The 17,074-nt window shown below is 47.9% G+C and overlaps 1 pseudogene; it reads right to left on the reverse strand.

The window, feature by feature from the left end:
• Positions 1 to 480: 480 nt before the first annotated feature.
• On the reverse strand, positions 481 to 4,689 carry LOC137666526 (nucleolar protein 8-like; annotated as a pseudogene).
• Between the last annotated feature and the right edge of the window lie 12,385 nt (positions 4,690 to 17,074).

The following is a 17,074-nucleotide window of genomic DNA, read 5'->3' on the forward strand; positions in this document are numbered from 1 at the left end:
TTCATTTTTAGGGTAGAAAGCCTCGTTTTAGGGTCCAAAGCTACACTTACAGTATCCAAAGCCTCATTTTTTCCTTTCGAAAGGCTTATTTTTATGCTCTAAATCCTCATTTGAGGCTCCAAAGCCTCATTTTTAGGGTCCAATGGCTCAGTTTTAGTTCGCAGTCTCGTTTTCAGGGTCCAAAGTGGCATTTTTAGGATCCAGCCAGTTGTTTTTAGGGTCCAAGCAGCATCTTAAGTGTCCAAACCCTAATTTTCTTGGTCCTAACTCCTATTTTAGGGCTCATAAGCCTCATTTTTAGGGTCCAAGGCTTTGTCAGCTTGAAAGCCTACTTTGTAGGCCACAAACCCTCATTTATAGTTCCAAGACGTGCTTTTAAGGTTTAAAGACTCATCCTAAGGGTCCAGAGAGTCACTTTTAAGGCCCAAAGCCTGGTTTTGAAGGGCCACAGCTTCATTTTTAGTTTCCAAAGCCTCCTTTTCAGGGACCAAAGCTGCATTTTTTGGATTCAGTCTGCAATTATGAGGGCCCAAAGCCTCATTTTGAGCCTCCAAAGATCCATATTTAGGGTGCAAAGCCTTAGTTTTTGGTACCCAAGCATCACTTGAGGGCACAAAACCTAATTTCAGGATTCAAACCCTAATTTCATTTCCAAAGCCCCCTCTTTAGGGTCCAAAGCCCCATTCTTAAGGTTCAAATCCTCCTTTTGAAGGTTCAAAACCCCATTTTACAGCTCTAAGCCTGCACTGGAGTGCCCAAAGTCCTATATTTGGGACCAAAGCTTCATTTCTGTGTTCCATAGAGGAACCTATAGGTTCCCCATGTTTTCAGGGTCCAAAGCGTCCTTTGTAGCATCGAGCCTATCCTTTCTAGTGCTCAGAGACTCATTTCTAGGGCCAAAGTCCTCATTTTTAAGGTCCAAACCCATCTTTTACCCATAGCCTTTTTTTTTACGGCCCGCATTTTTGTTATTACAGCCTAAACCCTTACTTTTATGGCAATGAGTGTCTTTATAGGGTCCAAAGCTACGTTATAATTACAGTGTCCAAAGCCTCATTTTTCCTTTCCAAAGGCTTAATTTTGCCTTCCAAAGCCTCATTTTTAGACACCAAAGCCTCATTTTTCCCTTCCAAAGTCTTAATTTTCCCTGCCAAAGACTCATTTTAGGCTGCAAAGCCTCATTTGTAGGATCCAAAGGCTCAGTTGTAGTTTGCAAAGACATCTTGAATGTCCAAACATCTCCATGCTCTGAATTTTGGTCATCTTGCAAAGAACTCGCATCTTTGCTCTTTCCTTGTAAACGTGGCCAGGAAAGTGGCTGATTTCTCTCATCTGCTAAGGAGGCAGCATCTGACAATTCCTTGTGCTGTTCACAATGCATATTTTGTCTCTTTTTACTGCTGACTTCAAGTGAATACAACAGGTGGTTCTTACACTGTCTTTATGAGACTCCTTCCCACAATATGAAATACAAGCTTCAAGACCTCAGCTTTCTACAGAGCTCTTCTTTAAACCAGTGCTGTCCTTAGTTAACTCTTTTTCACAAAGGGACCCCATTCCTCTCAAGGGTTGATATTTCAAACAAGAATTATTTGGTCCCTTGGACCTTTCTTCATCAACATTCTCCTCCCCTGCTAATATCGCAGCAACTACATCTTCAGGACAGAAGTTTTTTGTTTATTTTTTTTTTTAACTGCAGGGTGAAATGTAGAGTTTTGGTTTATTTGCACTATTACCCTGAGGATTTTCTTCAACACTGCGCTGACTAGAACTCTGTGTACTATCCCATTCTTCTGCTGGTGTCCCAGTGTTTTCAGTGGCTAATGCCTTTAAGTCATCTAATGTAAGGTCTAAGCGGTAACAGTTTTTCATCACGGATTCATAATCGGAACCGATTTCAGATTCCCCTTTCTCAGGCTCTGAATAAGAGCTTTCAGTGTCACTTGTCTTTGTTGTACTGTTAACTGCTGTACTCTGCAAGGCACCAATTTTGGATTTTTTTCATTTTCCCTTTTCTTTCAAGGTATTCTTTTAAATTGTGAGTTTTCAGTGAGGAGTTATTTACCAAATCACATTTTTTATTAGTTAATATTTCTTTATTTTCCACCATTACCTGTTTAGAATCTTCTAAAATTGTGGTTTTCCTGCTACTTAGATCTGGAGTTTTAGTTTCAGCAATAATTTCATTTGTATCTCCTGAATCATAACCACTATCACATTCCATAGTCTCTTTCTCTCTATAACTTCCTTTGTTAGCTTTCTTCCTGGCATCTCGATCACTTAAGGAGCAATGACTATTGTATTTTAATTGAAAATTATAGCCAACATTTTCCAAGCAGTCACTTTCAGTCTCAACATTTTCATCTCTCTGTATTTCTAACTCTTTTTTTACCATTGCTCTGATTTCCTCTTCAGAATCAATGTCACTATCAGAAACACATATTATTTTGAGCTGCAACTCCAGAAACATTGCTTTTATCTGATAGTAAACCTCTCCCTGATATTTTACTATTAAGACTGCTTGATGGAGGCAATTTAGACTTGCCACTGGATTTGGGTTTTGATCTTTGATCTAGCTGTGGGGAGCTTGTGTTTCTTGAACATGACTGGCACCCAGAAGAGAGAACTACTGCTCCATTCAGAGCCTCACTGCCCAGTTGCCTCCGTTTTTTAGGTGGCTTCTTAGTTACAGGGAACTGTCATTGCCGCTTGTTTACGCTGTCATCTCTCCCTTCCAAGTGCCAAGTAAGCTCGGATATAGGAACCACATGTGTCAAGTCTGGCTCCAGCTTTTTAAGGTTACGGCAATATTTTGATGGGTCATATTTCACAATGTTAGTCTAAGTTAAGGAATTAAAACAACATGATTCTTCAGTGAGCAGGCTCCCAGTCTTTATGAACAGGCTAAATTCTGCGTGAAAGGACAACGAAGAGTCCTTTTCAATGCTACGGCCATAAGCCTTTAAGCAACTGTCTTGCAGTCTAAAAAATTTATTCCAATCACACAAACTTACTGCAAAGTTTACTTAGGGGATTTGGCAAATCAAGTATGACACAGTAGTCAATATTAAGACCGTTAAGCAAATGTTTCCCCATACAACGAAAGAAAGAAGGGAGTTGTGCCTATGCCCAACCAATAGGGAAAGGATATTTTACTTTTTTGTTGACTCCGAAGGTGAAGGACAGGCAAGACTCTGCTGAATTTACCAACAACCCATTTCTAAAAGAAAAGGAAAATCATCAGTGTTAAACAAAAAAGGAATGGAAGTAACCCTGGAATAAAACAAGATGTATATTCTTTGATAACAGAAACACTAATAAAGAACCACCTGTGACTAATTCTTTTTTGTTTACTCTCTTAAGTGAGATATATTTGTACTGTGCAACTTAGCCAGCAACCTTCTCAAAAAAAAAGAACAAACCAAAACCAACCAACAAACCAAATTTCTACAACGTGCAAATGAAGAGTGACAAGAAAGAACTGAATTTCTTTACTTTACAAGTACTATTTTTAATATAAGGCTTCTGGTTTATGAATTAACAGTGGTGACTATATAGACAGGATCACTATTCTTTTGCCCTTTCCCCCTTTACCACTAAAAAACTAAAAATAGCCCCCCATCACTCTCCAAAAGCATTCTGTGCTTAGCAAATAATTTTGAAAACTTTGTGGTAAATATAATTTTATTGCCTAAATTTGCACGTTCAGTGATTTTATTCTAAGTCTTACTTTTGTAAGCATGTGTAGACCCTGATCCTGAATGTGCTGAAGCACAGAGATTAGTTCCTGACAACCCAGCTGTCAAAAATGCATATGTTGTATAAAAACAAGACACAGATTCTCTTTACATGCTTTTAAAGGTGACACGAAGATATTTCCAACATAAACAGGTAACAAAGCATTTACTAATTTATCACGACAAAGAGGACAGTATGATCAAGATTATTTCCAGTCGTTACAAAGAATGACAGGAGCACTCTACATGTCTACACACAAAGTATTTCTTTAGACTAATTTTCACAAGTTGGACTGTCACACTTAATTAAAGTTTCCTTACATAAAGTGTAGAGATTTGACATAAATTTAGACGCAATAAGCTTGTGCCCAGTTCCGTGTATTTTTCTGTTTTAATTCTCTATATATCTACCCCACCATACCTTATAGTCTGGCACCTCTGTACCTGGTACTGCTTTCATTTGAAAGTCTACAACTCCAGCCTTTTCCAGGGACTCTAACGTACCTGCTTTGTCATTTCTCTGTGGCTTTCCTTTCTGCAGCTTTGCTTCCTCCCTCTTCATGGTGAGCCTGTACCAAAAAGTACATCACATATGAAAAAAGGTCTGCCTGTGTGCTAAATTATAGCTGGCAGTGACCCTCTCATACAGAACAGTAACCATTCGCTACTTAAGGAATTAACATAGCTGCTACCTTTAAGGGAATAATGATGCAAAACATGCTGCAGTATCTAATATGCATCAACGGTCCACCAACGTCAATAAAAACTAGAAAGAATAAGAGCGTAGCACATGAAAGCACAGCCATAATATTATCAAATAAACAGAAAAAGGGTAACGTTAGCAACAATATACAGTTTTTAAAATTGATTTTTACCTGTGCAAAAGGCTTTCTTTGGCCAACTCAATTTGCAGTGTCCCCCCTTTCCATTTTGTTTTATTTAAAACTGACATGCCTGTAGAACAAGGAGACAGGAAATGAATATTTTCTACTTCAAAAAAATACACCTTAGACCTAATTATGCCTCCTTCTATGATAGTCTGAAGTTTCTTTAGCATGATCTTACACTCCATTACTCACCCCATTTAAGTTTGTGTATGAAAGGTCTCATAGCCTAATCTGACACAAGAAGGTCTACATTCAAAATTAAGGTTCTGACTTCAGGAGAGTCATTCAAGTCTATATGGTTCAGTTCAAACACAAACCTGAAAATTCAGATACACGTACCCTGAAGTTTCTATACTACTGTCAGACAGGCTCTTCTCTAGTTATCTTCTTCTGTAGTTCGAAAAACATACTTAAAGAGTAGTGAAAACCAAAGGGAGAAGTGTTGTACTTAGAACTTAAGGAGCTTAAGTATCAAGGGCTGGGTTAGCTTTTAGACACTCTTAGACAGCTTCCCTATTCCTAATGGCAACATTCCCAAGATAAAAGGGCATATTACCAATCCCTCTCTTCAGGTATAGGTATCTTCACCTGCCATTTTGCTGCTACATATTACACAGGTGCTTTTATAACCCTGCCAGTAGGTTTGTAATCCAACTATTTGGGGACTTGTAAAATTGCTTTAACAGAAGCATGTGTTATATAAACTCTCCTTCTGGGCTTCCTTGCGCGTCGAATCGCTTCTCGTGTTTTACGGACCTGATGAAAGCATTTGAAAGACACTTCTAATACCTTTCCATAAAAGGGTTAGAACAAACTCATAAATCATCTATTTGAGTCACGAGGAATCTTTTTAATCTGCTTACGTCTACTTTCTGAAAACTCCATTAAAGCAATTTCCATAACATTGCAGCTTAAAGAAAATGGAATGAATATGACAACAGAATGAAACGGGGTCTGCCTTGACCACATCCTGATTTGACAACATACGATGCTGTGGATGTAGTCTATCTAGACTTCAGTAAGGCATTCGACACTGTCTCCCACAGCATCCTCCTAGACAAACTGGCTGCCCGGGGCTTGGATGGGTGGACTCTTCGATGGGTTAAAAACTGGCTGGATGGCCGAGCCCAGAGAGTGGTGGTGAATGGGGCAAAGTCCAACTGGTGGCCAGTCACTAGCGGTGTTCCCCAGGGCTCAGTTCTGGGGCCGGTGCTGTTCAATATCTTTATAGATGATCTAGACGTAGGGATTGAGTGCACCCTCAGCAAATTTGCAGATGACACCAAGCTGGGTGGGAGCGTCGATCTGCTGAAGGGTAGGAAGGCCCTACAGAGGGATCTGGACAGGTTAGATAGATGGGCTGAGACCAACGGCATGAGGTTCAACAAGAACAAGTGCCGGGTCTTACACTTGGGCCACAACAACCCCATGCAGCGCTACAGGCTGGGGGAAGAGTGGTTAGAAAGCGGCCCGGCAGAAAGAGACCTGGGGGTGCTGATCGACAGCCGGCTAAACATGAGCCAGCAGTGGGTCCAGGTGGCCAAGAAGGCCAATGGCATCCTGGCCTCTATCAGGAATAGTGTAGCCAGCCGGTCTAGGGAAGTGATCGTCCCTCTGTACTTGGCACTGGTGAGGCCGCACCTTGAATACTGTGTCCAGTTCTGGGCCCCGCACTTCAAGAGAGATGTTGAGGTGTTGGAATGAGTCCAGAGGAGGGCGACCAAGCTGGGGAAGGGTCTGGAGGGTCTGACCTACGAGGAACGGCTGAGGGAGCTGGGGTTGTTTAGCCTGGAGAAGAGGAGGCTCAGAGGTGACCTTATTGCAGTCTACAACTACCTGAAGGGAGGTTGTAGTGAAGTGGGAGTCGGCCTCTTCTCCCAGGCAACCAGCGATAGGACAAGAGGACACAGCCTCAAGCTTCGCCAGGGAAGGTTCAGGTTGGACATTAGGAAGAATTTCTTTGCAGAAAAGGTTATTAGACATTGGAATGGACTGCCCAGGGAGGTGGTGGAGTCACCATCTCTGGATGTGTTTAAGAAAAGACTGGACATGGAACTTAGTGCCATGGCCTAGTTGACAGGGTTGTGTCAGGGCAACGGCTGGACTCGATGATCCCAGAGGTTTCTTCCAATGTGGTTGATCCTCTGATTCTGTGATTCTGTGAAATAAGGCTTGGAGACCTAAGAAGCGGTAGTTGCACCCTCAAAATGAGGCTTTGAGTCCTCAAAATTGCAGAGTGGATCTTAAAAATGAGGCTTTGAAAGCTAAAAATCAGGGTTTGGGCCTGAAAATGAGTCCTTGGAGCCCATAAATCCGTCTTTGGACTCTCAAACTCAGCATTTGGATTGTCCAAATCAGACTTTGGGCCTTCCAAATGATGCTCTAGGCCCTTAACACGAGTCTTTGGCCCTTAAAGGGGGTTGTGGCACTTGTGAGGGTTTGGACCCTGAAAACGAGGGTTTGGACCATAAAAAGGAGGCTTTCAAGCCTTAGAATCAAAACTTAGGACCCTAAAGATGAGGCTTTGAGCCTTAAAAGAAGGATTTGGACCATCAAAATGAGAGTCTGGACCCTCACGATGCGGCTTATGCCTTAAAAACAACCGGCTGAATTCTGAAAATGAACCTTTGGAGCCTGAAAAGGAGGCTTTGGAAACGAAAAAAAGCGTCTTTGGACTCTGCAAAGGAGACTTTGCAAACTGCAAGTAGCCTTTGGACCCTTAAAATGAGGATTTGCAGCCTAAAATGAGGCTTTGGAAAGCAAAAGTGAGACTTTGGCAAACAAAAATGAGGCTTTGGACCCTCTCAGTGTAGGCTTTCTGCCCTAGAAGTGAGGGTTTAGGCCCTCAAAATGAAACGGTGCGTCCTAAAAAAAGGCTATGCGTAATACAAGGCACGTTTGGACCGTAAAAATAAGGATTTTGATGCTCAAGATGCAGCCTGGACCCTGAAAACGACTGGCTGGCTACTAAAAATGCTGCCGTGGAGCCTGAAAAGGAGGATTTGGGACCTAAAAGTGCCGCTTTGGACTCTATTAAGGAGACTTTGCAACTACACCTGAGCCCTTGGACCCTAAAGACGAGGCTTTGGAAGCCAAAAGTGAAACTTTAGAAAGGAACAATGAGGCTTTGGACACTCTCAATGTAGCTTTGAACCCTAAAATGAGGCTTTCTGCCTTAAAAATGATGCTTTCTGGCCTCAAAATGAGGGTTTAGGTCCTAAAAATGAAACTGTGGGCCCTAGAGAAAAGCTATGGGTGATAAAAGAGAGGACTTGATGCTTAAAATTAGGATTTCAACCCCAACCATGAGGCTTTGGGCACTAAAAATGATGGGCTACATGCTACAAAGGACGCTTTGGACCCTGAAAATGAGGGTGTCACGGTTAAAGGCTGGGCCAGCCATTAAACCGGTGACAGATGCTCTGTATTAACCCTCCCCCCGCAAGAAGGGAAAAGGAAAGGGAAAAGGTAGGAGACTTACGGGCTGGAAAGTTAAAACAGGTTTAACAAACTCTAATAATGAAAGAAAATATAATAAGAACAAGGAAAATGATTAAATCTATACAAATATATACACAACCAAGATCAAGCTCCCCCGATGTCGGTCACGTCACCACCGGCACTGCAGGGCAGGCTCTGGGAGGGCCCAGGCTGGGCCCAGTGACGGACGGGAACTGGATTCAGGGATGCTCGGATCGGGATCGCGGGCAGCAGGAAAACGGACAGAGTCCTCTCTGGACGCTGGCCATAGCAGAAGGGGCGAGAAGGAGCAGGGGCGAGACCCTCGTGATCCCCCCGCTCTATACTGAGAAGGACGTGTATGGGATGGAATACCTGCGTTGGTTCATTTTGGGTCATCTGTCCTGTCCGCTCCTCCCTGTAAGGGTGACCCTCCTGCGGCTCTTCACTCGGAAGCAGGGAGGAATTTGGCAGTGACCTTGGTTTCTCTAAGAATAAGGACAGCAAGAGCCTTTCTGCATAACATCCCTACCGGTGCCTCAGTAATAACTATAAACGTCGAGCGTTATCAGTCCTGCAATGAGACACTGTCTGCAAAACATGCAGGTAGTTTCAGAAAATGCAGTTACTTAGCAGGAACTTAGATGAAAGTAAAAATCACTGCAAGGAAAACTGGTCTGTTTTATGCCACAGCAGGACAGTACCCAAAGCCTCATTTATAGAGTCCAGTTGCTCATTTTTGGACTCAAACACTCCTTTTTAGCACCCAAAGCCTCATTTTAGGCTCCAAAGGCTCATTTGTTTAATGTCCAAAGACTCATTTTGAGCCTCCAAAGATCCATATTTAGGTTGCAAAGCTGTAGTTTTGGGTACCAAAGTATCATTTCAAGGCACAAAACCTAATTTCAGGGTTCAAAACATCATTTGCATTTCCAAAGTCCCCCTTTTTAAGGCCCAAAACATCCTTTTGCAGTTCCTATCTCTCATTTCTAGGGTCCAAAGCCCTCTTGTGCAGTTCTAAGCCTCAAGGTTAGTGCCCAAAGCTATATATTCGGGACCAAAGCTTCATTTCTGGGGTCCACAGAGGAACAAATTAGTTCCCATCCTTTTCAGGGTCCAAAGCGTTGCTTTTAGCACCTAGTCCATCCTTTTAAGTGCCCAGAGCCCAGTTTTGAGGGCTGAAGTTCCAGCAGACATCCACTAAGGTGAAGTACCCCACGAGAAAAAGGGCTGGTGATTGTGAGACTTCTCCCAGCTGCTTCTAGGATATTTCATCTGCCTCTTCATCCTGGTTGGGTGGTCCATAACAGACTCCCAACATGCTATCTCCCTTGTTGGCCCTTCCGCCTGATTCGTACCCATCAACACGTCGTCAAGCTCTAGACAGTCAAAACACTCCTCAGTGCAGTCCCAGTCTCCCTCCCCTCTGGGACCCCCGTCCTCCCGAGGTGACATGTGGGGGTGGGCTGTGATGTCATAGAGGCCCACTGTGACACGCCGTGATGTGCTGTGCTGTGCCGCAGGCACCGCTCCGGCAGTGCCACTAACAACAGTGGTAGCAGCCACAGCAGCAGCAGCAGCAGCAGCAGCATGGTGCAGTTGCAGGGGGCCATGGCCCCCGCCTGCCTCCTTATCTTCCTCCTCCTGGTAGCCCTGCAAGCCCGGGATGGCCGGGCTGCTGCGTGGCCAACACAGAGTTTAGGTAGGTGGGTGGGCAAGGGTTGGCACCCAGCCCTGGGCAGCCTGGTGGGATGCCCACTGCACCTTGGGTTGGCAGCGTGGCTGGGGTCATGGTGGGGCAGGGCTGGGAGAGCAGTGGGACCGGGCTGGGCCGGGTGAGCCTTGGCCAGCTCTGCGGACAAGTGGGAGGCAGACACCCCGTGGTGAGGTGACAGACAGTAGAACCGTGGCCAGCAGGAGTGCTTCTCCCCCACACTGCTCACAGCCGTGCCCAGGGCTCCCCAGCTGGGTCCTGGCTTTCAGCCTTGGGGATGTCCTTCCTTGGGAGATGTCTGCTCTAGAAGACAGGAGCATTCCTGCTCTGGCCCTGCACTGCTGTCCTTGGGCAACCCCAGCTCCCCAGCACACAGCCCCAGCCTACAGCCTGGGGGAACAGACGGGGCAGCGCTGGTGCAGCCTCTGACTGGCCAGCAGGCTCTTCTCCATGAGCCATGTGAATGATCAAGTCTTTCATAAAGTGCTTTCATGTGTGCTTCTTTTGGGCACAGTAGATATCTCCCAGTAAGGAATCCCCAAGAGGCCCTATGGTTGTCCATCTGGTCCTTGAGGGCTGTTGCACATGACCTGGAAACGGTATTTTGAGAACTTCCAGGTGCCAGCCAACAGGTCACGCGGGCCCCTCTGCAGCTTTGGAAACCTCCACCCATGTCTGGGTCCCACGCCATTACCTGACCCCCCCTCCAGACACTGCAGGTCAATGAGAAATAAGTAGATCACAACAACTAACGGACACGTGCTTGATTACAGCTCTGCCTGTAGGCAACAGCCTCCCGACTTCTCAGCCTGATCTTGTCCAGGAGCCTCAGGACGACCCCACAGGTATGTCACTGGAGTGAATCAGCACTGAGGTTTTCATATTGTGTTCATATGCAATTTGACTTAATAGTTGCGTGGCCAATGCTCAGACATGCAGAAGTGCAGAGAGGGAATTGGTGGGACTGAGTGATGTGCCCTGGGGGGCTCTGCCTTGCAAAGCTGTCCTTGCCAGCCTCTTCCCCACCCTGTGCTGCTTCCAGTGCCTGCTGCCAAGCCCGTGGACTTGTTGGGGTGGAGATCAGAGCTGGTGCTAGCTCCAGGGTGTCCTCTCTTCTGACAGCTCAATGCATGCTTTTCTTTGGGTCAGCATGGTCCAGGCACCCAGTAACTCTCTGCATGATGCTCCTGAGTGGAAGGGAGAGACAAGTGCCCTGGAGCAATCCCACGTTGGAACGGCATTCCCTGCCGTTCAGATCTGAAGAAATATATTGGGCCATTTCACGGGAGCTGCTCTGTTCTGCTTGTTCACAGACGTGGCTGTAGGCGACGGATATCCAGCATCCTGGCTGGGTTCCAGGGCTGACACACTGAGAGATCACATGGGTCCGTCATGGCTTTGTACTTCCTTTAAGGGCTGCCAGCTCAAAGCCCAGGCGTGAGGGAGGCATCTCTTGCGGCTGTGAGAATATAGACGTGCATCGTGTGTGCCATGTCATGACGTGATCCCCTCACATGTTCTGCTGTTCCGTTATGACAGTGTCTATAACAATGTGTGATGAGAACTTCTCATTGGTGTTTGGTCGCAGATGTGGCTCCGGCTCCAGCTCGTCAGATGGACACTGAGCAGGAACTCACCTGGCATCGCAGGGGTGAGTAGTCAGTCTTGACTCACTTCACACACTAAGCACTCGTTTTCAGTATTTTCTTAGTGAGAAATTTAACTTGTTACTTTCTGTTAAGGTCATCAAAGAGCAAAGTATAAAGACAAACTAGAGAAATCTTGGCAGCGGTCATCAGAAGTTATAAAGGAGCTCCTGAAACAGTTGGACCAAGCAGCACATGGTGGGTATATAACCCTCTTAACCAGAAGACCTGGGAAACTGAGGGTTTAGACACATGTATGGACAAGCCGTAGCCTACACAACAGAAAGGGATCGATCAGAGCCTTGCTGCCCTGATGCTTGATTTCACACCTTGCAGGCACTGGTGAGCCACAGAGATGGTCCAGAGTCTCTGCTGCCAGTTGTGGTTCAAGCTGAGTCCCAGGGACAGCTGCTGCCCCACTTACACTTTTACTGGCCAGAGCTCTTCTGGGTAGGTGTTGGTATCCAGCTGACAGGAACTGGCGGTGCTCACACCGTGCTGCCAGTCGCCAGAGGGGAGAGTGCCCTTGGGTGGCGGAGAGGATGTGCAGGCAGCTGGGGGTCCCTGAGACCGGCAGACTTTGCCTGTGCTGCAAGCACGCCCTGGCCACGATCGAAGCTGCCCCAGCTTCACAGCCTGGTCCAGGCCTGTTGTTCTCCTTCATGGTTGAGGCCTCTCAGTGACACGTCAGAGACAGGTGAAAGCTAGACATCCAGCTGGAGGACGGACACCTCACTTGAAGGCAGCTAAAATGAAGGGCTGTGAATTCAGCCTCGGCTGAAGTGTTTTTAGATAATTCGGTTGCGGTTTTTGTCTTGTTTTGGAGGGTCTGTTGACTTTTTGCTGCCACTTGTGAAAGTGCCCAGAATACGGCTGCAAGAGCTTGGGGTTCAGTCCCCGGTGCGTGTCTGTTACCCTTACTGCGTGATGGAATTCGCACGATGGGACGTGCTTTTTGGAAGGGCTCTTTCCCCAGCTGAATTGGCCATAGTGTCTCCCTGCCCTCTCTGAAGGAAGTCATTTACCATCATCTTGCAGATTGCCAAAAATGCTCTAAGTGCGAACGAGAAGATGACATGCAATCTCCTAGTCTCTCAGCAGGTCACGTTTTGCTGTCTCCTGGTAAACTGGGAAGTGTCCTGCTCTTAAATTCTTCTCCATGAAAGGCACATTGTTTGGACTAGTGATGAGGTGCACCCACAAATGACCACATTTTGTTTTTAAGTGGTATTGATGTATTTTGCCTCCTGAAGATATTGTGTTCCTGATGCAGAGCAGTTACTTCTACTTTAAGTGACCCACTTTTCTTTCTAAAGAGACGGACCCTGAGACTGTGGAGAAGGAGGCGCTTGAGGAAGGGGACAGTCACGCAGTGCCAGTCCCTGATGAAGAAAGAGGCGCAAATCAATCCACAGGTGTGCCAGGTAATTGCTGACCCTCTGTCATCCAGTGTCATAAAACCACCGTGTGTCTGCAGGCTCTTCCCCTGGTACCCACTACTGCTCAGCCTGTCAGCAGACAAATGATTCGTACAGAGCAAGTGTTCTAAAAGAAGCTGGGAACGGTTTGCTTGGCAGTGGGGGAGCAAACCCATGACCCTGGGAAAACTGGATTGTGGCCATCCCAGTGCGTGAACAAATCTGAAAGGAGAAAGAGAGGCTTGAGAGTGCATTGATTTGCGGTGGCTTTGGGAGGTTCCTTTGCTTCTACTGAAACCAAGGCAACGTTGCAGCCCCAGGATGGTCAGTGGTTCAGAGATGCCTCCAAAGGGAGAAAGAACATTTCCTGTCAATGTCAGAGCTCCTGTGAGATTACCAGTAGTGCGCAGGACACACTAACCTACAGAATTATTCCTCCAGGTGTCGATGGCAAGAGAAAGTCAAATGCTGTGGACCTTAAGTTTTCCCAGATGTGCCTCACAGGAGTCATCGTGGCAGTCTCGGGCTTCGTGGTGCTCGTGATTGTGTTGTGTTGTGTGATCTGTGTGTGCGGGAGGAGAAATCAGTGAGTTGTTGGGAGGTATTTTTTGCCAAACTTCTATATTAAATGGCTGCTCTTAGCTGTGAAGCATTTAGAGGTCGGGTATACTGGAGTGCCGAGTTGGTTACTGGCCAGACTCTACTGAGATTTCTGCTGGGAGATGTCTGAACTGACCTCTCAATTCATGGACACTCTTTTCTGAAACCCCTTCTTACTGTGGCAAGCGTGAGGTAAAAGTGACTCTGCCCTGACGAGAGCAGACCCAGCGACAGACATAGATAGAGCAAGGTCAGAGAGTAAAAACAACAAGGGATGGCATTGCCACAGAAAGTGAGAATTGCAAGAGTGACATCTCCCTACCAGTGAATCTACCAGCAGGAATCACCCTGTTAGGTGATGCCGTAAATCCCAGGGATTCCCCTCAGCCAAGGTGTCCCAGCAACCGAGAGCATGGTGAGGAACCTTCCCAGCTATGTGCCTTGCTTGGGAGAAAGAGAGTCAGCCTGTCCCATCTGCACCCCACCACTGCCAGCGTGCGTGTTCTCAGCACAGGGCTTTTGTCTGTGCAGGGGGAGGTATCTCTCTGGATACGTGTCCTGAGGAGAGGACGGAGAGCACCTCGCCAGAGGGCTGAGGCTGTCCCCTTGTCTGGTCAGGAATGGGCAGGGGAGCCTAGTGCTGGTGTCTGCTGGGCAGCTGAGAAAAGAGAACAGGAGGCTCTCCTGGCCCTGCAGTGCCGTGCCCAGCTTTGGTCCCCTTGGTCTGCCGGGCTCAGGTCTCCTTCCCAGCACATGCAGAGCCAGGATGGTGAGGGCCGAGAGGAGACGAGCCATGGGCAGGCGAGCAGAGCCCCAGCTGAGGGGTGCGGGGGCGCCCCATTTTCTGCATGGAGTGCTCCATGCCCACAGCTCCCATGTGCAGCTGGGTGCCTGCACCCCACAATGCACCCAGAGCTGTCCTGCACCCTTGCACCCTGGCATCACCGCAGCCGTGGTGGGGCCTCAGCAGCCTCCTCTCTCCACAGGTGCCCCTCCGTGGAAGACGGGCCCAACACCAGCAGCCGTCCCGCGCACTACGGCATTACTGAGAGCCAGACCCGACATCAGCCACCAGCACCTGTTCCTGGAGAACCAGGCTGCCAGCCAGGGAGCACCGGGGGTCCGGCCACTGTGTACCCGCACCCACCAGCCCGGAGAGTTGACCTGCACACACGCACCAGTAGCTCCGAGAGCCAGGTCCGATGGCAGCTGCCAGGACCTGAGCCTGGAAAACAAGGCTGCCAGCCAGGAAGCAGCGGGGGACTGGCCAATGGGGACCAGCTCCCACCAGCCCAGAGAGCCGACCTGCATGTGCGCAGCAGCAGCACCGAGAGCCAGGTCCGATGGCAGCCGCCAGGACCTGTGCCTGGAAAACAAGGCTACTGTCCAGGGAGCACTGGGGGACAGGGCGCTGGGGACCAGCTCCCACCAGCCCGGAGATCTGCCCTGCGCGACCACACCAGCACCACCAAGACCAAGACCCAACGCCAGCCACCAGGACCTGTGCCTGGAGAACCAGGCTGCCTGCCAGGGAGCACCGGGGGACCGGCACCTGCCAGGCCGGACAGCCACCCGGTCCGCCCGCCCCGACCCCGGTTCCCACAGCTGGCCAAATTAGCCCATCGGCTGTTGCGGAACCGGCCCAGTGACATCCAGCCCCCAGAGAAATCGGAATGATTAATGGGAATAAATAGAGAGCAGCAGCACAATTGTCCGAGTCGTAATGGCAGCAAAGCCAGGAATTCACCAGTTCTGGGCTAAACTCCACATCGGGGCACACAGGGATGTGGATGTCTGCTGTGTCAGCAGACAGGGAGCTGGGCATGGGACATGCTGACCATAAAAATGAGGGTTTAGACCAAGAAAAGGAGGCTTTCAACTCTAGAATCAAAGATTCCGATTTGAACTTGCTGGATACTAAAAATGCCGCTTTGGAGCCTGAAAAGGAGGCTTTGAAAACTAAAAATATGGCTTTGGACATTCTAAATATTGCTTTGGACGGTAAAACGAGGCTTTCTGCCCTAACAATGAGGGTTTAGGCCCTAAACGTGAAACTGTGGGCCCTAAAAAAAGGCTATGGGTAATAAAAGACAGGATTGGACCCTAAAAATGGGGATTTCAACCCGAACCATGAGGCTTTGGGCACTAAAAATGATGGGCTACATGCTACTAAGGAGAATTTGGACCCTGCAAATGAGGCAAACCTCTTGGTTCCTCTACGGACCCCACAAGTGAAACTTTGGTCTCAGATATAGGGCTTTGGGCACCCCAGTAGTTAGAGCTGTGAAATAGGGGTTTGGACCCTATAAATGAGGGCTTGGACTCTCAAAGATAGGGCTTGGAAGTTCAAAATGGGGCTTTGGGCCCTAAAAGTGGGGCTGTGGAAATGAAAATGAGATCTGGAAGCCTGAAATTAGTCTGCTGTGCCCTGAAATGATGCTTTGGTACCCAGCACTAGGGCTTTGAACCCTAAAAAAGGGGCTTTGGGGGCTCAAAATGAGGCTTTGGACATTCAAGAAACGAGGGAGAGGCAAGTGCCCTGGAGCAATCCCGCCTTGGAACGGCATTCCCTGCCGTTCAGATCTGAAGAAGTACATTGACCCATTTCACGGGAGCTGCTCTGTTCTGCTTGTTCACAGACATGGCTGTAGGCGATGGATATCCAGCATCCTGGCTGGGTTCCAGGGCTGACACACTGAGAGATCACATGGGTCTGTCATGGCTTTGTACTTCCTTTAAGAGCTGCCAGCTCAAAGCCCAGATGTGAGGGAGGCATCTCTTGCGGCTGTGAGAATATAGACGTGCATCGTGTGCCATGTCATGACGTGATCCCCTCACATGTTCTGCTGTTCCGTTATGACAGTGTCTATAACAATGTGTGATGAGAACTTCTCATTGGTGTTTGGTCGCAGATGTGGCTCCGGCTCCAGCTCGTCAGATGGACACTGAGCAGGAACTCACCTGGCATCGCAGGGGTGAGTAGTCAGTCTTGACTCACTTCACACACTAAGCACTCGTTTTCAGTATTTTCTTAGTGAGAAATTTTACTTGATACTTTCTGTTAAGGTCATCAAAGAGCAAAGTATAAAGACAAACTAGAGAAATCTTGGCAGCGGTCATCAGAAGTCATAAAGGATCTCCTGAAACAGTTGGACCAAGCAGCACATGGTGGGTATATAACCCTCTTAACCAGAAGACCTGGGAAGCTGAGGTTTTAGACACATGTATGGACAAGCCGTAGCCTACACAACAGAAAGGGATTGATCAGAGCCTTGCTGCACTGACACTCGATTTCACACCTTGCAGCCGCCACAGAGATGGTCCAGAGTCTCTGCTGCCAGTTGTGGTTCAAGCTGAGTCCCAGGGACAGCTGCTGCCCCACTTACACCGTTACTGGCCAGAGCTCTGCTGGGCAGGCGTTGGTATCCAGCTGACAGGAACTGGCGGTGCTCACACCGTGCTGCCAGTTGCCAGAGGGGAGAGTGCCCTTGGGTGGCGGAGAGGATGCACAGGCAGCTGGGGGTCCCTGAGACCGGCAGACTTTGCCTGTGCTGCAAGCATGCTCTGGTCACGATCGAAGCTGCTCCAGCTTCACAGTCTGGTCCAGGCCTAT

Source organism: Nyctibius grandis, chromosome 8 (genome assembly GCF_013368605.1).
Source record: "Nyctibius grandis isolate bNycGra1 chromosome 8, bNycGra1.pri, whole genome shotgun sequence".
Taxonomy (NCBI): Eukaryota; Metazoa; Chordata; class Aves; order Nyctibiiformes; family Nyctibiidae; genus Nyctibius; species Nyctibius grandis.